Genomic DNA, 23,218 nt, shown 5'->3' on the forward strand with positions numbered 1-23,218 from the left:
TCCCCCCTCCTTCTTCAGTGATCCTTTCACAGATATCTTAACTCTCCTTTATTAGTCTGAAGTGATTGCCAAGCCTTGGTCTCCTGTTAGAACATGGGGTGAGATGGGGAAATTTGTGCCACTTTCTAAGCCCAACTTCTATGCGACTTGGTCCCTGGGGTACAGAGGAGGCCATTTCTTCTCCCCTCTACTGGATGCCAAAGAATTGATGCTTTTGAAGACTCTTCAGAGTCCCTTGGACTGCAAGGAGATCAAACCAGTCAATCCTAAAAGAAATCATTTCTGAATATTCATGGTAAGGACTGATGCTGAAGCTGAAACTCCAATACTTGGGCCACCTGACATGAAGAACTGACTCATTAGAAAAGACCCTGATGCTGGGAAAGATTGAAGGCGGGAGGAGAAAGGGACAACAGAGGATGAGATGGTTGGATGGCATCACAGACTCAATGGACATGAGTTTGAGCAAGCTCCGGGAGCTGGTGATGGACAGGGAAGCCTGGCGTGCTGCAGTCTATGGGGTTGCAAAGAGTTGGACACTGAGTGACTGGACTGAACTGAACTACTGGACAGCAGTGGTGTAGAATGCAGAGGCTCAGGAAATCCTTGTTCACAAAGAAATTCAAGAGGGATTTGATATCAACTCTTCACCCCACTGATTTGCATCAGGAAGTCTGGACCCCTTTCCTTCCTCTTGACCCTAGTTCCCAAACCCTCCATTCTGTCCTCACAAGCACCACTGTCCAGTTGCCAGCACCGTCTCCCCAGGGGTGTCTGGCTCTCTTTGCTCAGTCTTTCCTCTCTGTGAGACTGGAGTGACCAGCTCCTGGATAAGGAGTGGGCTGCCATCCCCAACCTGCTCTGGGCCCCGGACTCCAGAAAGCCCTTCCCGTATAGCCTACAGCAGAGGGCTCTGCCAAGGCACCTGCTATAAGGAAGAAGAAACATCTGCTTGTTTTATTTACATTTCATCCAGATGTTTGGGTGCCATGTAGACGCAGCCGTCTGAACACTGGCTGGAAACTGAGCTTCCCTCTGCTTGGAGCTGGGAGGCCAAAGAGGGAGTGTCCTGAGGCTGAGAAGGAACCTGGCTGGGCGCAGACACAGCCTGGGGATGGTGGAGGGCCGGGAGGGGGGCGGTACGGAAGGCGAAACGCTGCAACAACCGGAACAAGATTCCTCATAAACAACTGATCTGTTTACAAAGCCACCAGTGTAGGCGAGCCCTTGCCAAATCATGATTTTTAAAAATCGCCTTTATAGTGTTTCGCACCACTTTCCAGATGGCGGAGGAAGGGCCTACTGTGTGCTCGGCGGGCCCCTCCCCGGCCGCCTGCCGCGCGCCCGGCCAGCTTCCCGCAGGCTTGCCGGAGTCTGTGGTTGTGAAGCGCCAGAGACCAGCGGTCCCAGAGGCTCCAGCCGAGAAGGCCAATTAACAATGCCGGGCAGTGAGCATAAATCTACCACGCTCCCCCTTTTCCTGGGCTCGGGGCTGGAAAGTATCAGAACTGTGCAAATACTTGGGATGCTTCTCTTTATTAGTGATAAAATATTGGACGTCAGCGTGCGCCGTTTCTTGCACTGCCTCCGACAGTTGGAGCAGTAATTGTGATGAATAGGGGCCCAGGGGCAGGGCTGCAGGCGTTTAAGAAGGCTCTGCGGATTGAAAATATTAGGATTGATTAAAGGTCAAATACTTTATAAATTTATCAGTGCTGTATGCGTTCTTCCGAGGTGGGGGCTGCTGCCCTGGCAGGCTGTTGAAAAATAACTCAGTATGGTCAATGGCTCTGCCGCCGCCCCCTCTTCCCATCTTCCCCTTAGGCCCTGCCACTTTTAATCTGCGAAACTGATGAAATGAGCGGAGTTTCCTGTCTTTCACGCCCTTTCGGCTTCTCCCTGCCAGGAGGTAAGCTCAGCACAGACATCTGTGGGCAGGTCTGTCCATTTCCCACTGGAGACAGAAAAGTTTCCTCCGTGGAAGCTATTTTAGTCTTATGGCTCTGACACCAGCCATCAGGGGCAGAGCCTCCAGGAATAGCTCTGTTACCCACCCAAGGAGCTCTCCAGGCTAAAAGAGGGTGTGACTTATTCTGTCCTTTTCAGGAGTGTCTGATTTCCTGTTATTAGTTGGAGATCTCTGTAACTCTGTGCATGCCCGGAAACTCCACGTGAAATTGTTTTGTCAAGGCAGCGGCCCTCACCTAACTCCTTGTGATAAGGCTCACTCATTAAACACATATGTACTAAGGCAGAGGGGCTTCCCTGCTGGCTCAGGGGTAAAGAATCCTCCTGCAGTGGGTTCGTTCCCTGGGTCGGGAAGATCCCCTAGAGAAGGAAATGGCAACCCACTCCAGTATTCTTGCCTGTGAAATCCCATGCACAGAGGAGCCTGGCTGGCTACAGTTCATGGGGGCGCAAAGTTTCGGACACAACTGAATGACTAAACAACGGTTAAGGCTGGAGGCGTTCTGGTTCTAGGGAAAAGCAGGAGATGAAAGGGATGAAAAGCCCAGCTTCCATGGAATTTAGGTTTTAGATGGGAGCAAGAAAATTGATAAAAAAAATTTACAGTTTATTGCACAGTGAGTGTGTGGAGTGCGCATGCGCACCCATGCTTCGTCTCATCCCACACTTGGTGACCCCATGGACTATGGCCCACTGGGCTCCTTTGTCTTCTGTACATGCTGGAGAAAAATAAAGTAGAGGAGGAAAGGTAGTAGGGAGGCCCAGTGGGAGGACATTGACATTTTGGAAATGGTCAAGGAAGGCCTTACAGATCTGAAGGAGGTGAGTGGAATTATTGGAAGGAGCATTTCTCTGTGTGTGTATGCATGTTTTAATTGTGCTAGTATGTGAGTATTTTAGTACTGGTTGTTCATGTCCTTTCCTTTTGGGAATTAGGTATGGGATAAATAAAACCATATACAGAAAATGAAGAAGGTAAAATAAGACCTATTCGGAGAAAGAGATTTCCAAAACTCTAGACAAACAGCTTGCATCCAGATTAACTGGAGGGGATGTTAAAACACAAATCGTTGGATCTCACCCTCAGAGCATCTGGTTCAATTGGGGTCTGAAAATTTGCAATGGTAGCAAATTTAAATGTGCTGCTAATCCAGGAACTGTGTTTTGACATCCACTGCTCTAAACCGGCAGAGCATGCTCTGACTCATCAGGTGAAGGGAAAGTGAGCAAAGTTTCTCCTCCTAGGCTCTGCTAAAGGAAGGGAGGGATTTGTTTACACACCTCTAAAAGTAGCTCTTCCCAAAATATGCTCCATATAACACTCCTATCAAGGGATGTTCGTAAGGATTACCAAAAAAGGATTCTTTTGTCAAATATGTTTAGAGCACCCTGAAAGTACATTCTAGTGCAGGACTTCTGGGGGCCTTTAATGTGCAAATAAACATTGTGACTCTCCCCAGAGGAGGATTTAATGGATATTTAGTGTTTCATAAACTTTTCTGACCACAAGATCTCCTTTACTTTTCCATGGAGACTCTCCCAAGGCCAATGTACAGTGGGATATGCTTTGAAAACACTGGCTTTAGGACTAAAAGGTCTCCTCCAACCCACACTGGTACATGAAATGAAAACCTCATGCAGTCAAGAACTCAGAGGACATCATATCCAGCGGTTCTGTGTTCTCTTATGGACTTCTAGATGTGCCCAGGTTCATTGCCCATCCTTGTGTCCTCTTGGTTCTTTGAGGAGAAAGCCTGGACCCCTGGGCTCCTGATCCTTGTGCATATGACTTGGGTAGGACTGGAAGACGCCATCCCTCCCCCGGATAGTGGAGTCTTGTTCAGACACACTCCAGCTACCCCACATATGCAGAAGGAGCATGTGTTGTGCTGGCTGAGTGGAGAGGATTGGTCAGATAGGATGCGGGCGCTGTTCTGCATCTGAGCGTGTGGCTCCTGCCTATAAGTGGGGTCTGCAGAGCTGAGAAGGGGAGGGGCCCACAGGCCCAGCTGTGTCTGGAGAACAGCAGCCCTGATATTTACGACTATGATGGTCCTTCTCTAGTGGACCTGCTTTGGAACATAAATAAACTTAATAGGCTTCAAATAATAGTGACAACTGAGTTTAAACCCTAGACTGTGGTCCAGGGCAATGGACGTCTCTTTCTGTCTCTCAGTGTCTCCCCTGTCCGATTCCATACAGCAAGTGCTCAATTCTGAGCGTAGCAGCAGCATTGACTTTGGGGGGGGGGCGGTCTTTGGACAAAGAGATAGAGAGCTGGGTGACCTTGGGAGTAAACCAGGGGATGAGATACATTCTTGCAGAACATTCCAGGCTGAGATGTATTACTGGCCTAGTCCAGCCCCCTCCCTGATAGGGTAAATTTCAGATCCTGCTCCTTCCTTACCTTGGGGAAGGGTGATCTCAGCTGTTCTTAGAAGCTGTGGCTGAGACATGTGAAATTATAAATTTGGTTCAAGGCATTGGCATATTTTGAACACTTTCTATGTATAAAATATCATACCATCTTGTAGGAAAGATGCCTACCTCAAACATACGGCAAAGTGGGATCAAGGGCCATAGTGTAAAGTTATAAAGAAAATGAAGATGATAACAGTTGAGATGCATTCTTGCCGATCAGGGTCGGGACTTTCCAGGAGAGGGAGAGCTCTAAACAAAGGCACAGAGATGGGGGTGTACAAGGAGTGTCCTGAGAACCATGGGTAGCATGAGAAGGCCAGCAGGAAAAACTCATTGGAGTTAGAACTTGGAGAGTCTTTCCTTTCAGACTAAAGGATTTGGACTTCATCGAATAAGTACCAACAGGTCATGTTGTGTTTTAATGTTCAAAAATAATCCACGTTCAAAATAAAATCTTCAAATGATACAAAAGTGTATTCAGTGAAAAGTAAGTCTCCGTCCCATCCCTGACTTCCAATTGCTCCGTTCTCTTCCTGGAAACAAATGCTGTTACCAGTTTCTTGTGCCTTGGAATACCTTCTTTCAGAGGTATTCCATATCTTTGTAAACATATGGAGACATAATTCCCCAGTACTTTAAAAACACAAATATTAACATGTTGTATACACTTAACCTGTACCTTGCTTATCATCACTTAACCATAGATCCTAGAGATTTTTAGGTAAGACTTGGAGAAGGCAATGGCACCCCACTCCAGTGCTCTTGCCTGGAAAATCCCATGGATGGAGGAACCTGGTATGATGCAGTCCATGGGGTTGCTAAGAGTTGGGCACGACTGAGCGATTTCACTTTCACTTTTCACTTTCATGCATTGGAGAAGGAAATGGCAACCTACTCCAGTATTCTTGCCTGGAGAATCCCAGAGACAGGGGAGCTTGGTGGGCTGCCATCTATGGGGTCACACAGTCGGACACGACTGAAGTGACTTAGCAGCAGCAGCAGCAGCAGCAGCAGCAGTGTGCTCCATAGTTTATTTAACAAGACTTCAGTGACGGACATTTGATGTTTCCAGTCTTTTACTACTTCAAACAATGACGCAGTTAATATGCGCATATGTTAATCACTTTGTGTGTGTATTTGTAAATTCACAGAAGTGAAATTACTTGGTCGAAGGTATTTGCATTTTTATTACTGTTAGACTGCACCTGGGGAAATGTAATTCAAAGGATGCTGGAACCAGATCCATTTTAAGAAGATCCATTTTGGAGGAAACAGGACTATGGGAAGGAGGGGACGAGATAAGTTTGGAGGTTGTTATGATTACATCAGGTGAGATGTGATGAAGGCCAGAACAGAGCCGTGGCTGAGAGAAGGAGGGCTGGGCAACGGTGGAAGAGACACACTAGTGACCAGTTTGATGAGTCCCGGGGAGAGAGAAGGAATCACAGACAGGTCCAGAGCCTCACATGGGGAGGGATTAACCGAGAAACAGAAGGAGTGGTTTTGATCAGATTCTCTAAACATGAAAGTGGAAAGCTAAGAAATCACCATCTCAGGCCTGGTAAAGATAGAGCAGGAAGAATGAGACTCAAAAGAAGTTAGAGGGTCTTAATGTCTCCTGGGGAGGGTTGATCAGACCTAGTGCAGTTCCAGACAAGGAAGGGCCAAGAGCATGGGCTTTGGAATCTTGGAGTTCAGGCTTTCTGCTGGAACCAAGAATCACTAAACTTTAGTGCTTTAACACAATAGATTATTTCCAGCTCACATCACCCTCTCGTGCAGGAGCAGTGATGAGGAAGGTACTCTGCTGAAAGCAATTATGGAGAATCTTAGATTCTTACATATTCAGATTCTGCCCTTCTCCAGGTCCTCTTCTCTCTCATTCAGCCATTGGGTGGGAGAAGAGAGAATCGTTGTACAGGCAGGTTTTATGTGCCAGACCTGGAAATGGCTTATGCCACTTCTACTCAAAAGTTGCTATTGGTTAGAATTGAGTTGCATGGCTGCACCTGCCTGCAAGGGGCCCTGGGAATGGCATCTAGCGGAGAGTCCAGAAGGAACGGGGAAATGCTTGATGAACAACTAACCAACCTCTGCCTCCCAATCTGTGTGTCCTGGGCAAGTCATATAACCTTTCATAGGCTCAGTGTTCACATCTGTCAAATGGGAATAATCACTTCACAGGTAGGATTGTTGATCTTTTGAGGATTAGATGAGCTTATGTACATCACCCACTTAGGAAGGCATATGTAGATGGATAAATAACCACCATAGTGAATATTTGTACATATTCATAGTATGTGCTCCTTGGTTGGGATGCTGTGGTTTTCCCTGTCTTTCTCTGCCCACTCTAGGTCTACACAGGCAGAAGAAAACTCAGTCTGCCTATGACTGACCTGGATCATTCTGGCCCGAAAGTAGATTTCTTTTCTTGAAAGAAATCACTTGGTTTGGTGAACTCCATAGACTAAATTCATGAGATTGTTTCAAATCTCCCTATGGCTGGTCTGTGTAGACCCAGCCACAGCCTCTGCCAGCCAGCTTCAGTCCGAGGATAGGCAGGCTGCAGAATGATTCTTGTTCATTCTTTCATGTTATTCCCACACTTCAGAAGTCTGGAGGGAAGCAGAATGTTTGCTGTTCTGGGATCATTTGAAGCCGGGCATGCAAAGAGTTCCGAGTCACTTTCAAGTCTGCCCGTAGGAAATCTTTCTTGGCAACCAGACAACTAGAATTAGTTATTAAAGGCATGTCAAATGAATAAAGACACCTCTGTGAGGAAAACCGCAAGAGTAGTTACTTTTTCTAATATGAATAGGAGGCTAATATCAAATCACCTTTAATTTTCCACTCTTTCTTTGCTGTTTCGATGGTAGGTCAAATCTAATAATACAGATACTACAGAAAACTGTTTCTGTTTTCATCTATCGCAATATATAGGCTCACTGCAAATGTGTGTCTTAAAAACCAGGGTCTGGAATTTAAACAAGTACCTGCACACTGACAAGCCTGTTTCCTCTAGGAACATTCTCCCAGATGCCAAACCTGTGTTGCCCTCACAGGCTGTAAAGAGCTGACCCATTAAACAGAATAAAGCCTGGTCTTGTCTATAAACCATGCATCCCACAGAGCCCAGGCTGCAGCACTTGCCAAAGGGCAAGGATGACCATGAAGACCCAGCCGTGAGGACCAGGGGAGCAAGTGGTGTGAAGGCATTTTTGAAAACAGTCCAGATGTGAATCACTGAAGGTCCAGTGTAGTCTCTGTACTGTGTGGCCTAGATTTAGGGTCACTGTGGATAGATTTGTGGACAGGGGAGCTGCCGACCAACAGGAAGCACTGTATTATGGTTAGGAGGCTCCAGAATCTTTGTGTCTATGTGTGTAAAAAGGTTATTTTAATAAATAAAATGGCTAAGTTTCTAAAAATTCTTAAATGGATTCAAACCCTAGCACTGCTATGTTCTATTGTTATAATGGGCAAGTTGCTGGATTTCCCTGGCCCTCAGTTTCCTCATCTTTAGAATGGGGACGATAATACCTATTTCACACAGTTGTAAATATTAAATGAGCTGATTTTTACAAAGATCTTAGAACAGATATTTGATAAGAAGCCAGCTCCTGATGAGTGTTAACTATTTTTGCTAGTATTATCAGCAATATTATTATCTAGTAAGGAAAGGAATGGGCTTCCCTTATGGCTCAGCTGGTAAAGAATTTGCCTGCAATGCAGGAGACTTGGGTTCTATCCCTGGGTTGGGAAGATCCCCTGGAGAAGAGAAAGGCTACCCACTCCAGGATTCTTGCCTGGAGAATTCCATGGACCGTATAGTCCATGGGGTTGCAAAGAGTTGGACATGACTTTCAGATTCACACAAAAGGAAAGGAATCCATGGATGATTTTATGTGTGGGTGGGTCACATAAGCCGAGCAACATGATTTTATATAGAAGGGAGTTTGGTTGATTGAGAGAAGCCGGTTTGGTCCTTGAAAATGCAGCCACCTTGGAAGCTCTTTTAGGTAGACATGACTTGAACTTCACGGTCAAATGGTGAGGCTGTCCCCACGCAGATGCCCACCTGGGCAGACAGGTTTGTCCTCCGGATGCAGAGGTTTTCATCCAGGTTCAAAAATACAGAAACCATTTAACTAGCCAGGCTCACTCCAGCCTCCTGGAAATTAACCTCCTTCAGGTGTGTCCTGTGGGCAAGACCCCTTTGGAAGCTCTCTTTTCCCATGTGTTCTGTGTATCTAAGAGATTTGAGCGGCCTTTTCTTGAGGGCCTAGTGGTTATTTTGCAGCCTTTGCCCCTCCATCTAAGTGCAGGCCACCACTGTGACCTTCTGCCCTTGTCCTTAACTTCAGGTAACTCAACCTGGTTCCTGGAAGCCTCAGGCTGAGCTTGGCTCTCCAGCTTCCTTTCCACTGACAGTGCATCTCCAGCTGGTCTTGAATCTGGCTACAAAGCCACTCTGGGATGGCAAAGGTCCTCTTCTTGACCAGACTCTACTCAGGCTCTTCTGAACTCTCTTCTCAATCAGGCCCTAACTTTGGGGCTTCAGTGTTAATTTCTGCATTGTCTAGGTTTATCAGGAGTCCTGCTGAGTCAGTTTAGTCACAGTCCCCTGCTCTTGGTATCTGATCACACTTGTCATGTGGTTGGGGTCTTCATCCACTCCATCCCCCTAACTGGTGTCCGATCCTCGTAGCCTGCCTTCAGCAAGAGTCCTGTTAGGTCTGTTGAGCTAGAATCCCTCCTAAGCTCTGGTGCGTCCTCTTAGTAACTGTCCATGCATGGATCCCACCCTGCTCCTTGGCTATAAATTCCCGCTTTTCCTTGTCACCTCTGGGGTTGCAGGCTTACCCTGGTGGCTCAGTGGTAAAGAATCTGCCTGCCAATACAGGAGCCCTGGGTTTGATCCCTGGGTCAGAAAGATCCCCTGGACTAGGAAATGGCAACTCACTCCAGCATTCTTGCCTGGGAAATCCCATAGACAGAGGAGTTGGCGGGCTATAGTCCACCAAATGACTTGGGGTCGCAAATGAGTCGGACATGACTTAGTGACTGCTGCTGCTAAGTCGCTTCAGTCGTGTCCGACTCTGTGCGACCCCATAGACGGCAGCCCACCAGGCTCCCCCATCCCTGGGGTTCTCCAGGCAAGAACACTGTGGGGAGTGGGTTGCCATTGCCTTCTCTGGACTTAGAGACGAAACAGCAACAAAAACAATAGCAGCCTGGAGTTGAACCCTCTCTTTGCACTAACACACACCCACTTCAGCAGCACCCCCTCTCGTTTGGAGTAAAATCTGTTTAAACCACCTGTAACTAATGTCATGAGTAATTTTTCTTTGATGGAGGTTACTGGGTTTGTTTTGGGGGAGCCAAGATCGGCGATAGATCACGGTGCCCTAACAGATCGTGGGATGGGCAAGAGATCTAGCACCGCCTCTCACAAGCAGTTGGTAAAGGGACACCAGGGGAAGCAGCAGGGAGTTCAGCAGGACTGTTAGCCCTTTCCTGCCCTTGTTATCTCCTTGTTTGATATTTTTAGGTGCAATCACTGTTTAACGGACTGAGCAACAAATACCACTGTCCCTTAAATTATGCACTTAAGCTTTTTGCTTGCTTACGCTCTCTTTTTGTTTCACAAAAGGGTGTAAGGTGACTAATTTGTTTGTGTAGACTGCAAAACAAAGATAGAAATGGAAAACCACTCAGATACTGGAATACGGCCGTATGCTTCAGTTGTTTGCCTTTGTGAATTAAGGCAAGCAGTCAAGTGACTGGTAAAAAACAACAACAAAAAAACACTAGGTGTGGTGTTCTGGAAACACAGTCTAAGGCTTGTGATGAGGATAGAGCCTGTGTATGCACATGTGTGCGTGTGCATGTATTTCTGTGTAGAGTGTAGGGGCCCGTGCTGATAAAGCAGAAGATGAAATGGCAGAAATGCCTGCGTGCCTGCTGGGACCAGGTGCTTTATTTCACTTACTCCTTGTAACTAACCAAGGTGGTAGGTATTATCACTACACACTAGGAAACTGAGGTGAAGAAAGGTGAGAGACCAACTGAAGGCAGAGTTCCAGAGAATAGAGAATGATGCAAAGATATAGAGGAAAACAATAGAATGCGAAAGACTAGAGATCTCGTTAAGAAAATTGGAGATACCAAGGGAACATTTCATGCAAAGATGGGCCCAGTAAAGGATAGAAACAGGAAGGACCTAACAGAAGCAGAAGAAATTAAGAGGTGGTAATCATACACAGAACGATACAAAAAAGGCCTTAATGACCCAGATAACTACAATGGTGTGGTCACTCACTTAGAGCCAGACATCCTGGAGTGTGAAGTCAAGTGGGCCTTAGGAAGCATTACTACAAACAAAGCTAGGGAGGTGATGGAATTCCAGCCAAGCTGTTTCAGATCCTAAAAGACAATGCTGTTAAAGTGCTGCGCTCAATATGTCAGCAATACAGAACTGGAAAAGGTCAGTTTTCATTCCAATCCCAAAGAGAGTCAATGCCAGAGAATGTTCATCAGTTCAGTTCAGTCGCTCAGTCGTGTCTGACTCTCTGCGACCCCATGAATCGCAGCACTCCAGGCCTCCCTGTCCATCACCAACTCCTGGAGTTCACTCAGACTCACGTCCATCGAGTCCGTGATGCCATCCAGCCATCTCATCCTGGGTCGTTCATACTGCTGTACAATTGTGCTCATTTCACGTGCTACCAAGGTAACGCTCAAAATCCTTCACGCTAGGCTTCAGCAGTATGTGAACCAAGAACTTCCCGATGTACAAGCTGGGTTTAGAAAAGGCAGAGGAACCAGAGATCAAATTGCCAACATCCACTGGATCATAGAAAAAGCAAGGGAATTCTAATAAAACATCGACTTCATTGACTATGCTAAAGTCTTTGGCTGTGTGGATCACAACAAACTGGAAAATTCTTCAAGATATAGGAATACCAGACCACCTTACCTGTCTCCTGAGAAACCTGTATTCAGGTCAAGAAGCAACAGGTAGAACTGGACATGGAACAACAAACCGGTTCCAAATTGGGAAAGGAGTACATCAAGGCTGTATATTGTCACCTTGCTTATTTAACTTATATACAGAGCACATCATGCGAAATGCTGGGCTGGATGAATACTAAACTGGAATCAAGATTGCCGTGAGAAACATCAGCAACCTCAGATATGCAGATGATACCACTCTAATGGCAGAAAGTGAAGAGAAACTAAAGAGCCTCTTGATGAGGGTAAAAGAGGAGAGAAAAAAATCTGGCTTAAAATTCAACATTCAAAAAACGAAGATCATGGCATCCAGTCCCATAACTTCATGGCAAATGGATGGGGAAACAATGGAAACAGTGACAGATTTTATTTTCTTGGGCTCCAAAATTACTGTGGATGGTGACTACAGCCATGAAACTAAAAGACACTTGCTGCTTGGAAGAAAAGCTTGACAAACCTAGACAGTTTATTAAAAAGCAGAGACATAACTTTGCCGACAAAGGTCTGTCTAGTGAAAGCTATGGTTTTTCCAGTAGTCATGTATGGATGTGAGAGTTGGACCATAAAGAAGGCTGAATGCCGAAGAATTGACACTTTTAAATTGTGGTGCAGGAGAAGACTCTTGAGAGTCCCTTGGACTGCAAGGAGATCAAACCAGGGAAATCAGTCCTGAATATTCATTGGAAGGACTGATGCTGAAGCTGAAGCTCCAATACTTTGGCCACCTGACACAAAGAGCCACTTCATTGAAAAAGGCCCTGATGCTGGGAAAGATTGAGGGCAGGAGGAGAAGGGGATGACAAAGGATGAGATGGTTGGATGGCATCATCGACTCAATGGAGATGAATTTGGGCAAACTCTGGGAGATAGTGAAGGGCAGGGAGGCCTGGCACACTGCAGTCCATGGGGTCACGAAGAGTCAGACACGACTGAGCAACTGAACAACAACACATGAGGAAACTGAGGGGAAGAAAGGCGAGATAGTACCCTCAGCTCCAGTACTAAGTAAGAGAAAGAACTGTGACTCATACCAGTCTGTTTGACTCTGCAAGCCAGACTCCTTCCCCTTGGAGAATGGAGGAGGGGGAAAGAGAAGAGAGCTGCATGGAGCTGGGGACAGGAGGAAGGAGAGAAGATACCCTAGGAACATGGTTTAAAAGTCCTGGTAAACTACAGAATGAAGTCTGAGCCATGGTGCTAAGCCTGCCCCTGGTACCCCTAGTCCTCAGACGCCATGCAGTCTGCAAGTCTGCTCTCTCCCACCCCTCCCCCCGCCCCCACTTATCTCTCTTCCCTGTCTCCCTCTTTACCTGACGAGATGACTATTTGTCTGGTGTTGGAATCTGCATCTCCACATCTGTACATTAAATCGTCTTCAGCACTTAGGGGCTACTGCTAGGGCAGGGGACAAGACCCCAGTCCCTGTCCCAAGCTGGGTTACCTGTGGGAGGGTGACCGGAACACCGGGGTAGAGCAGGACTGGAAAGGCCGCTCTGCCTGTGTCTGCTCTCAGCATCTCGGTGTAGCCAGCCTGCATCCATCTGCCTCATTTCCTGAGCAGCCTCCAGTGGCGGCAGCGCAGCCTCTCAGCTGCAGGCTGTTGGTTCTCCTTCACTAGTCACCGGCACTCGATATAAGTCATCCAGAAGTAGCTGGGATGATGCAGCTCTCATCTTCCTCCAAGAGGGCCTCGTGGGAGGGAAGTCCCTTTACTCCCTGCGAGCCCACAGCCCTCTTCCCAGGACAGCACACTGTCACCCCAGGAGGCGAGGCTGGTGTGCGCACTCCTGTCCGCTGCTTCCCTGGGCTGGGAACCTCTGCAGAACCTTCCTGCCCCAGCCCTCCTGAGCAAAGAGCCAAGGCAGGGTAAAGCCTGTGCATATAGGGCCTCAATTTCAGATCAGATTCACAAATTTAATTTCCTATTCCTTAATTTAATTCTGCATTTTAGTTTTGTTTTTATTATTTACATGGGTTCCCTTTAATGATTCCAAATTGCTGCTGCCCTCTAGCAGTATTTTGTCTTAGGTTAACTTCTTGAAAACCGATCAGTGTTGGAGTTTATTCCGCGCTGGGTTGAGTTATTTTCTGAAACGAAGCACAATTAAATTAGAATAATGAACATGCTCTTTAGAGGATTAATTCATAATAAGCAGGCCATGTGCTACAGCTCACAGAAGAAAGGGCACGAGGACCGAAAGCTGTTTTTTTCTGCCTAAATATGAAAAGTACATTCTGCAGAGCAGAACAAATCAGCTAATGATATCCAGAGCGCTGGCCAGCCCCAGAGCGGCACGGAGCTGGCATCTCGAGTTAGCGCAGCTCTCACTGATGTTGCTGCCTACCTTCGCTTCTTGGGAAGGCTGGCAGCGGGTGAGCTGTCTGGCTTCCTTCTCCTCAGTGCAGCTGACCGAGGTCACTATGGACCTCCTAGATTCTACCACAGCAAACCCCAAAGTCCACAGCCTGTGCCATCATAGGCTTTACCCTAAGAGCATCCCAGAGCCTGGTCATTCATTTATTCTTTCCTCCAAAGGATGCTTTACTGAGCTTCTCTTATGGACCGGGCATCCGCGGGTACCCCCTTGGGATACATCAGTGAAGGAGATAGACAAAGACCCCTTGCCTTTCTGGAGGCTATGTTCTAGCACTCGGAGACAGACAATGAACAGTAGAAATAATAAGAGAATTCTGAAGTATATTATGAGGCGATGAGTGAGGAGATTGGGAGTGGTGGGTGTGTGTGTGTGGTTTGCAGTTTTAAATATGGTGAGTCAGGGTAGGCTTGTGGAAAGCTGTCAGCTGAGCAAAGACTTGAGAGGCATGAGAAGTGAGTCACGTTCAGGAGCACCCAGGGGTCAAGAGCACTCCACAGGAAAAGGCTGGAAACAACACAGGGTAAATGCGCTAAGGCTGGTGTGTGGCTGGTGAGTTGAGGGTGGGCACAGCCAGTGGGGCCTGAGAGGAGCAAGTAAGTGGGATATGAATGAGACCAAGTCTTCTGGGGCCCCGGGTTCTGTGCTGAGTGAATGGGATGTCATGGCAGGGACTTGAGCAGAGGGGACACAATCTGACTCATGTGAAAGGGTCTCTGGCTTTTGACTGAGACTTTTCTGGGGTGAAGTAGGGTGGGGTGGGCGGAAGCTGCAAGACTTGTCAGGAGGCTAGCGGCTTAGGCCTCTAAAACTCTAGCCTCAGTTTGCCGTTTGCCATGTTCTCTGGACAGTGAAAATGGCCTTCCCTGGTGGCTTAGACAGTAAAGAATCTGCCTGAAGTGCAGGGGATCTGGGTTTGATCCCTGGGTCGGGAAGATCCCCTGGAGGATGAAATGGCCACCCACTCCAGTATTCTTGCCTGAGAAATCCCATGGACAGAGGGAGCCTGGTGGGTTACATTCCAAGGGGTCACAAAGAGTGACTAACACATTGGACTGCAGCAATATGCTGGGCCCAGGCTTCACAGCCAGGCCTGGAGGCTGAGTCTCCTGTAGCCCCCTGCCTCCCAGAAAAGCGGCTTTCGAGCAGCTGTGAAGCAGTGTGCAACCATTATTCTTTGTTTGGCCCTGATGATCCCTCTGCAGCCCCTCCCCACCCCTCCCACTGACCTGTGGACCAGGAGGCCGGAGCCTGCAATGGAAGGGGGCTTCCAGGCAGGGACAGCTCTGCACTGTCCCTTTGTTTGTCTCCGGCTCCTCTGAGAGGGAGACACCCTTTCATCCAGGTAACGAACCAAGTGACATCAGGTGGCCTCTGCTGGGCAGCTGCCACAGAAGCTGGGGACAGATCAAAGCAGAGGAGGCCCAACATCTGCTGCAACCAAAGCAAGGAAGAGGTACAAACAAGCTGAATGCATAAATAAGCAGATGAATGATTGATGGGAGGGGGGATGAATGATTAATGAATAAATGAATGATTGATGAATCAACAGCTCAGAGCCCGCTCCAGCTCTCTGCTCCTTGGGTACAATCTCTCTTGGGAACCGAAGAATAAAGATCCTCCCAAGGCTATCACCTCTAGAATTCCTGCGGGAGTTGGGATGGCACTGCTTCTGTCCCCAGAGGTTGTAGAGGCTTTGGTCTCCGGGGCTGCAGGGACAGGTGGAAGGAAGGAGACCAGAGCCACTGGAACTGGGAAGGAAGATGCCTGGGCAGACTGGGTTCTAAGGGAGGAGAACTCTGAAGCTCTCACAGGTGGGGAAGGTGTGAGGAAATACAGTGTTTTAAAGAAGTTTAAAAAAAATCTTTTGGCCATGCCGCATGGCATGTGGGACCTTAGTTCCCTGGTGAGGGATCAAACCCACACCCTCTGCATTGGCAGAGCAGAATCATAACCACTAGACCACCAGGGAAGTCCCAAGAGGGTGTGTTAAATGTGGGTTTTATTATTACTCTGGTATTGTTATTACTCAGGTTAGGTTAGGTAAATGGGTCAGAGGATCGGGAGACAATTGCCACTGAAAAGATAGTTTGTTATAGGGCCCCAAAAAAGGGCACAGGCCACACCATGGTGGGGGACACGGGGAAGCACCGTGGTCAGTCAAGGGGCAGAGGAAGTGACGGAAAAATGTGGACAAGAGCCTTTACTGTGGTTTCCACGGGCAGGCAGGGGAAGCAGATTGGCTAGTTTGAAACCCTTCGCTGGGTTCTAATGCACAGGGGCTGTCCCTGCTGACTGTACCCTGGTCCTGGGGAGATTAGAGCCGAGGATATTGTTGTGGACTGTAAAGTGATCTATAAAGGAGGTGGCTGAGGGCTTGGACTCTGGGTTGGTTGGTTTGCATACGAAAGCTGTACCAGCAGGTGAGTGTTTATCTCTAGGAACTGGCTAACCCCGGAGAGGAGCAATCCCTCCAGTGTTAGCAAGACCACAGAGCAAAGCATCAAAATTACAGAAAATTTAACAAACACACTTAATACCAGAGGGACCCGGGTCCCTGGTGGCTCAGATAGTAAAGAATCTGACTACAATGCAGGAGACCCGGGGTCTCCCTGGGTCGGGCAGATTCCCTGGAGAAGGACATGGCAACCCACTCCACTATTCTTGCCTGGAGAATCCCATGGACAGAGGAGCCTGGCAGGCTGTAGTCCATGGGGTTGCAGAGTCGGACACGACTGAATGAGTAACACAACACAATACAGAGGCAAAGAGGAGAGACTTGGTTTTTCCTTTCCTAGTCCCACTCTAGACATTCTATAGATACGGGGTCCTGGATTAGTCTCATTCTAGACCTTGTTAGGGTAGAGAAGTGCATTTTAACTCAGTGTGTGATTGCATCATTTCAACAGGCAGGAAAATTTTGGTGACTGAAATTTCCAGAAACTTCTCTTGATGGGGCAGGGTGGTGATTACCCCTCCACTGCACTGGCACCACCAAGAGACTTGATAAGCCCCCACTTCCAGAAGCTCTTGTTCCCTGGTGTGGCCAGATCCTAGTGTCTCACAGGGGAGAAGTGCCCTGTGGGGCAGGGTTTGAGGAGGCAGAGTCTGGAGATGCTGGATCTCAGGGTCCCTCCCAATTTTGGAGGAGGGTCTTGCCAGGGGATTGCCACAGAATCTAAACTGTGAGTTGGAGGTTCAAAAGACCGCTCAGAAGAGTATGTGTAAATATGCCACTTTATTTTCTGAACTTGAATAGAAAATCAAAATCAAAATGGTTCCTATTGGCAAGCTTATTAAGGGCTAGATGTTGGGCTAAGAACTTTGCATATTTATATCTCTTAATTCCCTCAGCAACCCCAGGATGTTGGTATTTTTACAGACCAAACTGAGGCACCCACAGGCTAAGTGACTTGCTGGCACGTGGTGGAGCCAGAATTGCACCCAGATGGGTCGCAGCCACTTGGAGTTGAAAACTGCCTGGACTTTCCGGAGGCCTCTTCCAACAACCCAGCTGATCTCTCTTTATTCCCCCAACCCGGGGCTTCTTGACCTTTTGAGGGCTGCAGGGCCCTCTAAGCATGCGATGAGTGTAACATCTCCTCCTAAATGCACTAAATGCACACTTTGCACTTGCACAAGTACACCTGCAATGCAGTTTCAGGGGCCCACAGGCCCTCCTGAAGCTCTCGAACCCTGCTTCTGGCATTCGCTTTCTCCAATGACTGTTTTTCTTTCTCATAACCTTAGGGCACAGGGCAACCCTCCAGGCCCCAAAATCATCCCGGTGGGGAATGGAATCAGACAGGACAGGTTAATCAATGAAAGCTTGCCGCGTGCTCCTTCCATAATTGCATTCCTGTCTTTTCATCCCGGCAGCCAGCACTTAGGGTAATTGCATTCCAATAAGGCTCCCAGGTTTGGGGCCTCTGGGGCCTGCCCTGGAACCAGTTGACATGCCATCTGCTTCCAGAGGGGGTTCTGGAGACCAGGACAGCCTTTTAAAATTCTTCTCTGTTGTCTTGGCTCTAAGAGAGACAAAGGACTCTGCAACAGATCTTGTCCAAAATCCCACTTTCTTAACCCACCCACATCAACCCTGGAGCCAAGGAGTCTTCCTCCCTCCCAGGCTGTCTTTCTGAAGTCAAAATAGCAGCACCTGTCATTCCAAGTGAATGACCTTTGGAAACACCTGGCTTCGGAGCAGGCGTTGGGGGTGGACACTGGGCTGGCTGCGTGGAACCCCTGCTCAGGACTAAAGGAATGAAGCACTTGGGGAGCTCCCTTAGGAGCTGGGCCTCATGCTGTCTCAAACACCTCCACTTCACTCATTTGCTCAAAAGATTTATCGGAACCTCCCTGAAAGACGCCTTCTCTTTGCAAAGAAAAGCCACTGTACAGAAAAGGAGGGAATCCCTCAAGAAGCAGGCAAATTTCATGAATCCAGAGAGTCTCATTTCCAGAAATATAACTTCCTTTACACAAGGTCCACGGCTTCTCCAGACATTATGAAGTCTATACAAGTAACAGAAAAAGTGCAGGGTTCAGGGTGATTTAAGTTTCACTGGTTCCCAAATAGAGGTGCCTCCTCTGCTCACCCCCAGCAAAGGAATGAGGTCTTAAGTGGAGAGGTCTGGTGTTCTACGACTTACAGATGCACCCCTGCCCAACCCCCACCCCGTCCCGCAGCTTCCAGCACCTGATGCTTCTCTCCTGCAAAGAAAACTCTCCCCTGGGGCTCTTCGCCCTCTTGAAATTGAGCCCCAACAAGCCCGCCCACACCTGCCACCAGCCTGGCTCCCTTGTCCACCTCCTAAGGGCTGACAGCTGAGTCCCTCATGCCTGCTGAGACCTTCCCGCTCTCTCTCAGAGGCAATGGGTTGTTTCAGGATGGAAACGTTCTTACCGCAGAAGTGAAGGCAATGAGTACTCTTGGGTGGTTAATCCCCTCTCCAACATTATAATCCTTGAGGCTGATCTGTGGTTTAGCAGAAAGCGTGGACTTTTCAGTGTGGCAGGCCACCGTTTGAATCGTGCTTCTGCTGAACATAGGCTGTGTGACATTGGGCCAGTCCCCTCATTAGCCTGCATCTTAGTTTCTCCCTGTGGGGGGTGGGGGTGAGGGTAACAGAATGAGATATGTCTTGCAGCAGCAGTTCCCAATCTTTTTGGCGCCAGGGACTGGTTTTGTAGAAGATATTTTTTCCACTGATGGGGTTGGGGGATGGTTTCAGAATTATCCAAGTGCATTCCATTTATTGTACACTTTATTTCTATTATTATTACATCAGCTCCATTTCAGATCCTGAAGGTTGGGGGACCCCTGCCTTACAATGGTTGCAACTGAAGAGATAACATGCCCTGACCCCCAGCATTTGATATTTGGTTTCCAGAATTCCATGGACAGAGAAGCCTGGCAGGCTCTATAGTCCCCGGGGTCACAAAGCGTTGGACACAACTGAGCGACTGACACTTTTTCTTCCTTCTTTCCTACGTGAAGGCACAATTCCTCTATAAAATGTTAGAAGGTTCTGCTGGGTTGTTCTCTATCAGTACCCTTGGACCTGACTTCTCCCCAGCTTTCCCCCCTCAGTCATTCCATTCTGTTCTTTCTTTATCCTAGTCTCTCCTTCTACCTGGGACTTCCCTGGTGGCTCAGTGGTAAAGAATTCGCCTGCCAATGCAGGAGATGTGGGTTTGATCCCTGGGTCGGGAAGACCCCCTGGAGGAGGGGATGGCAACCCACTCCAGTATTCTTGCCTGGAGAATCCCATGGACAGAGGAGCTTGGTGGGCTATAGTCCAATGGGTCGCAAAAGAGTTGGACACGACTTGGTGACTGAGCTTGCCTGTCCTCTCTACCTATAGCACATTGCCTCAACTGCAAATCGCTGCTTCAGCCTTTCTCCAGAGAACGTGGTTCTCACTAACAGGCTTGGCATCCCTCCTGTGGATCATAGTAGCGGTTTGTGTGGCCTCACAAATGGGGACATGATAGACAGGTCAATTAGTCCATCCCTGCCTCTTCTGGTTTAACACATACAAGTCTGTAAGGGCTGCCACCCACTTTCTGTGAGTGGTGAGACTGAATGGTACGTTTGAGTGGGGTGGATCTTACATGGGCACCAGCCTCCTGGGGACGAACAGGAGCTGGCAGGGCTGTGCGATGCACACATCCTCCTGTTCAAGGCCACGCCCGCTTCCATGTCTTCACTGTCACCAACATGCACACCCTTGCCATTGGCATCCCAATCAGGACTACCTGAGCCTCAGAGGACCCAGACCTAGAAGCACCATTTGGGGGTATGTTTTGCATGCTTACAAGTTAAGTGTTTTAAATGGAATATTGAAGTTCCTAAGACAGTGCGTGGATGGGGTGGGGGGTAGGGAGTGGGGTAGGAAAGGGGTCACAACAGGCCAGTGAAGATTAGGGATTTAATTAAACTGCTTGTTTGGGTAAGGGCTTTTAGGTGCAAAGCTGCTTTGCATGATAATGGCAGTTTATCTGAATTCCATTCTCCTGAAGGAAACTCTTTTACACTTAATTACTGTGACCAGTAAACCTGTTTTATCCTTAACGCCCTCTCCCCAGGGGTGGGGGTTTGGGGGCGGTTTTCCTCTCAGCTTCAGTTCTGGTGACCATTGCCAAGGACAGACCCTCTAGTCATCTGTTGCAATCCAAGGAGGCCTGTCCACGTGGCAGGCAATACCGAGGTGGGTGGAGGGCCCTTAAGGTGACTCAGTGAGGTCAGGTCTGGTTCAGGGTAACCTCTGAAAGTCCCTGGAGGGCTCCACAGCCAGCCAGGGCTGCCGAGAATGGGGCTGGGGTTAGGCTGCTGGCACTGAGCCTGAGGTCTCTGCTCCCAGAACCCGTGAATGCTAACCACTGACATTCACCTCATAGTCTCCTGCTTCTGAACTGACTGGCGGGGTGTGGTGGCTAAGAGTGCTGGGTGGCGGTGGTTTGGTGGCAGGGGTGGGTGTGTGGGTAGTCAGGAGTAGAGGGGAAGTCCCTGGCTGACTTATCAGGGTGGTCCGGAGGTGGAGGGGCTTTATCTTGGCATTCGGTGGTGGTAGTAACTGTTTTCCAGGTAGGTTGGCAGCATTTATTCACCTGCCAGGCAAAGGGAGAGGAAGATGGAAAGGTTGGTGGGGAGAGTCAAAGAGCCCTGGTACAGAGAGGGAGCCCCAGGGAGACGCGCCTCAGCATTCAGAGGCTCCAGACAGGCAGGCAGGCTAGGGAAGGGTTAAAGAGTTTGGGAACTCCTGTTTCCTATCACTTGTCAGCCAGCCTCGCTCTCATCCTTATCAGCAGGGATAGGGCCATGCAGGGAGAGGCTCAGAGAGCTTTGGTTTCCAAGCTCTTCCCAGACTCCAAGCTCTCAGCATTTCTCTTTACCTTCTAAGGGCTCATGGCTCCGGCTGGGGGCAGGGCGGCGGGTAGGGTCTGGGAACCCAAACACGTTTAATGGAATAGAGTAGGAGTTACTAAATGCAGCCCTGGGGTAGTAGGGGGCTGAAGAATCTCAGGAGTAAACCTTCAGAGTTAAACTGCCCCTCCTCCGTAACCCCCCGCCCCCACCTCCATAACAGAAAGCCAGATTCATGCAGCTGCGTCTTCACTCCTTAGTTAACTCACCATTGGCTGCTGCTGCTGCTGCTAAGTCGCTTCAGTCGTGTCTGACTCTGTGCGACTCCAGAGACGACAGCCCACCAGGCTCCCCCGTCCCTGGGATTCTCCAGGCAAGAACACTGGGGTGGGTTGCCATTTCCTTCTCCAATGCATGAAAGCGAAAAGTGAAAGTGAAGTCGCTCAGTCGTGTCCGACTCCTAGTGACCCCATGGACTGCAGCCTACCAGGCTCCTCTGTCCATGGGATTTTCCAGGCAAGAGTACTGGAGTGGGGTGCCATTGCCTTCTCCCACCATTGGCTAACACCCTTCAATGTATTTCCCTTTTACAGTTCCCGCTGAATCAGAGATTTCCGTTGCGTTCTTATGCACTGGCCTTTGGAACTCAAGTAAAGGCCCTTTGATTTCAGGTGAAATTCCTCTTGGTAGATTGGCCCTAGGCTGGTCTTTGGAGAGGTATGCAGTTTTTATTTCTTCTATCAATACTAACTGTCCTCATTTCAGCCATTAGAAAACTTGATGTCTGCTTTTTATATCTTCATTCAAGTTATTGATTTAAAAGATGTTGCCTGGGAGAGGGCTGAGGGTGCGCCATCAGTCACACCAATATAGATTGTCTTCTAGAACTTGACATCAATCCAGGATCAGTGTCCTTTGAACCTGGTTATTAGTCCAGCTGCTATATTGTGTCTCCCATATTGTGGTCCTCTGATTTATTAATATAATCCACCAGTGTTTCCAGAAGGTTACCATGAGAAAAGATAGGCCCCTCTCTGAAATCCAGTACACTTAGTTCCCTGTATCTTCCTGATTTGCCATTCTAGTAACCGTTAAAGAAGGAAGTAAGGTTCATGTGATACTTTGAAGTAGACAAGAGATGGTATGAATTCAAATGTAAATATCATAACTACAGTTTTGTAAGGAGCAAGTGTTTCTTGCCAAGAAGAAGTGGTACATAGTTCAGATAAGCCAAGGAGCTGGGTCTGTAAGAGAGAACTGATCAAGGGAAGAAATGGGGATCTAAAGAGGATTTGAGTGCATCAAAGGCAGGAACTGGGGCAGCAGTTTGTGGAAAAGGCAAAGTGATTTGGGGGTTTCAGTGATTTGGGGGTTCCTGTGACTGCAAGAGTAGTTCTTGGACTAGAACCAAGATTTCCACCCTGCTCCTGGAAAACCAGCCACAAGACATCGATTCTTCTAGATCTAGAAACTCCAGGCAGGTTCTGAAAACCCCAGGCTGACCCTCTATGCCTCTGCTAAGGCTGTTGACCTGGATAGCCCTCTACTTGCTGTCTGCGTGGTGAACATCTTCATTTCCATTCCAAGTCTTGCTTGCCTCTTCCTCACCTCTGATTCCAGACTTTCCCGGGTAGAACTACTTCTCCCGCTGTGACTTTTTCTTCCCTGTGCAGATGTTCCCAATATACATTTGCACTGAGAACCCTAGATTGTACAGAGGAAAGAACACAGGCTTTGAAGCCCAGTAGAGTTAGATTTCAGCTCTGACTTTGTGTCTTATTTTAACCTCTCTAAATCTCATTTTCCTTATCTGTAAAGTTGGGACAGGAGTAAATACTCAACAGGACTGGCAAGAGGATTCAACAGATAGTGAGCACAGAGCACTGTATTAGTTATCTTCCGCTGCAGAACAAATTACCCCAAATTTAGTGGCTTAAACCAATAATGAACACTCTCTCACACACTTTCTGTGGGTCAGGAATTTGGGAACGACTTGGCTGAGTGGTTCTGACCTGATGTTTCCAATGACGTTGCAGTCATCTGAAGGTTTGTTTGAAACTGGAGGCTTTGC

General features: G+C 48.2%; 1 long non-coding RNA gene across 2 annotated transcripts; it reads right to left on the minus strand.

The window, feature by feature from the left end:
* Positions 1-1,520: 1,520 nt before the first annotated feature.
* LOC138437015 (uncharacterized) lies at positions 1,521-21,807 on the minus strand. Of its 2 annotated transcripts, XR_011255727.1 has the most exons (4): positions 21,417-21,807; positions 18,685-18,881; positions 12,845-13,491; positions 1,521-1,656 (listed from the first exon to the last, which is right to left on the minus strand). It is a non-coding gene; the product is annotated as an uncharacterized lncRNA (long non-coding RNA). The 2 variants fall into 2 exon arrangements; XR_011255728.1 differs by lacking the exons at positions 1,521-1,656; positions 12,845-13,491 and adding an exon at positions 16,998-17,806.
* Between the last annotated feature and the right edge of the window lie 1,411 nt (positions 21,808-23,218).

This window comes from Ovis canadensis, chromosome 3, assembly GCF_042477335.2.
Source record: "Ovis canadensis isolate MfBH-ARS-UI-01 breed Bighorn chromosome 3, ARS-UI_OviCan_v2, whole genome shotgun sequence".
NCBI lineage: Eukaryota > Metazoa > Chordata > Mammalia > Artiodactyla > Bovidae > Ovis > Ovis canadensis.